This window comes from Lytechinus variegatus, chromosome 7 (assembly GCF_018143015.1).
Source record: "Lytechinus variegatus isolate NC3 chromosome 7, Lvar_3.0, whole genome shotgun sequence".
NCBI lineage: Eukaryota > Metazoa > Echinodermata > Echinoidea > Temnopleuroida > Toxopneustidae > Lytechinus > Lytechinus variegatus.
The window spans coordinates 16,136,300-16,139,271 of NC_054746.1; positions in this window are offsets into that span (position 1 = coordinate 16,136,300).

Sequence of the window (2,972 nt, forward strand, 5' to 3'; positions counted from 1 at the left end):
TGAATTTACTTGAGTACCATTTTACTTTCCTGTGGTACAAATATGTAGTGAGCCTTTTATTTTTTTTATTTTTAACAATTATACTTTGTTTTTTATTAAATTTCAGATTTATTAGGTACCGGTATGTAGTGCCCTCTTTTAGTAATGATTTCATATTTCTTTAAAAATGCCCTTAAAGCAATCATCTAACGAACTGAGTAATTGCATATCAGAAAAGCTACAAAGATTGTATCTGGAAATCTTTAGACGATTCCTTGCTTGAAGAGTGTTTTTATATCTTAAACAAAACCACACTCAAGATCTTTTATCTTGATCGGGCACTCAGTCAAAATAAGTGTCCATATAAATGCCAAAATTTCCCTATATCCCCATATCATAATTGTTTTTGTAAGGGCATAAACATTCATATACTCTACTTATGATTTGGAATAGTGACATCCACTTTTGAAGGGATTTGCCAAATCTAAAACCAATTTCCCACTCCTTGAAATGCACGATTATACTTAGTCATAATCTAATGTTTTCTATAGAGTTGCAGAAATAGTATCTGAATTTAAACATATTAAACATAATTCTATTTCTCTGTTTCCTTTCATTAGTGAAATACCATTTGTTGTACAGCTAGAAACACTGCAATAAAACAAAACAAGTTTCATTTTCTCATCTAGTAAAGTTCAATAATACATATTTTTTCATTTGTTTTTAAAAACCTCTTTTACGATCAAAAAGTTTTACATTACTATTATGGTGACAAGCCCTCTTTTATACTTTGAACATCTTTATCTAATCCAATAATTAAACCCTACAAACTACTTCATATTTCAAACAAATAAAAAAATCAGTTTAAAGAATTTAGGAAAGCTAGACGACGGTGGTATCAAAACAACTAACTAGGCCAGGCTATTTTGCTAGATCATATGGGGGGGAGGTAAGCCACTCAAATAGATCTGATGTATATAATCAATGCATATAATCAACGTAAGTGCATCATTTATTTTATGGAAAAGTTGTGAGAAGTTTTAAAGCAAATTTATGCAAAGTGTCATGGGTTAAGTCAGAAAATTAGGTCAGAAAAAGAAAAAAAAAGGATATTCAGTTTTCAATTTTTGAAGTAGTGACGCTTTTTGGTTTTCATTGGAAGACTTTGCAAAGCGGGATGTAAACATACTAAACCAAAGCTGATAAGTAAATGCAAAAAATGAATATAATGCATTGCACATCAAGAGCAAATTATCATATCAAATAAGCCAGACATCCATCTCATTGTCGACATTATTTAAGAGATTTTCAATCTATGTATGTATGGTGGCATGAAATGAAAATAATACTGGAATGTCATGATATTGAAACTTCAAAGAATAGGCAACTTTGGGTTGATGGTATATGAGCTCTCATAGAAGTTATTTGCTTAATATAAGGAAAGGGTAATTAAAGAAAACATCATCCCCATTACCATTATCTAATTCACCAAGGTCTCCAGTAAAGGCTAGCCAATCTTCATTGCACCAGATTTATTTGTTGGTCTTGGCTGAAGGTATCTTGACATTGTTCAATGATCATTAATGGGGGTAGCCTATAATCAAGGAGGATGCAGCTTTTGTCTTTGTCTATATACAGTCTGAATGGATTGCAAAGCTTCAAAGCACATATTTCTTTCAAGCAATCGGTAAATTCAATTACTATTAACCTGTTAGCCGCTGGATGTTGCCATTTTCAAAATCTTTGTCAAAGTGTTTATTTTCCTTATTTGGTTGCAGGGAACCAATGTATATCTGATCTCTCATCTTAAGTCTGTCTCATTATTACCCATAAATTCATTCATGATATCTACAATTTTTTTCTTTTTTAACTTTCTTCAAAAATAAATATTAGAGAGATTAGTAGTTACATGTGTTAAAAATGTTAATTTCAAGATTTAATCAAACAGAGGATTCATCACTTGATTGTGACCTTCCAGAAATCAGGGGGAAAATTGAATAACTTAAATAAACCGCCTCACTATGAATATATTGAATAACATTACAAATCCACACTTTCTGCTAAAGATGTTGTCATAATTATTACTAATAACCGACAAAGCAAAATACTAAATGTGCTTCTACCAAAACTCCCCTCTGATAGGCAAAGGATTTGTTTCACAAGAGAAATCATTTTGTACATGGGTAGAGAGTGGCAAATTTAAATAAATGACATGGTAACTGACCCTAATTCTATGGTGACCGTATTCTTACAGACAGTGGCTGTGGCACCCTAGCTTACAGAGAGGTTTTCAATTTTCAACAATTGTAGGTGCAATTCTATGGTGAATTAGAACAATCATTTTATTTTTGCTCAAACTGTGGACATATACATTTAAATTTACTTTCTTACCTGCATATTGTTGTTTATATCCGCATATTTAGACGGGGGGGGGGGAATAAAACAGTTCTTTTAGACATCTAGAGATCTCAAGTACGGTAGTTAAATTTTTACGGCTGATGTGAAGACATCCATCATAAATCTAGTAAACATACATTTTACAAATGTAAACACTTCATTGATGTCAATAAGTATGTGTGCAGGCGGTATGGCAGTGGGCCACAAATTATTCACTCTGGCTGATTATCTCTTGTCTTTACACATAACAGGAACATCTAGCTGAGAAAAGTTGTCACAAATCCCTAGTCCTAAGTCGGTTCCAGACTAGGGGCTCACCGATGCTATTTTTTTTTCATTTCTATCACTTTCTAAGCTTATACGTATTGCCTTGCCTTGATTTCCTTTAAACTGCATTTACTTTGCTTTCATCATTTGATGTATTCGTCATGTCGCATGACTGTGAGCAGTACTATGAGCAGTGACTAGAAGACTCGAAGGGATGTCCACAAGCAACAAAAGCCTCAGCGGATATTTTGTTTCATTGTGGTCAAACATGGGAAGAGACTTCACCTGACTTGCAGGAAGAAACATGCATGACACACATTTTCATACTC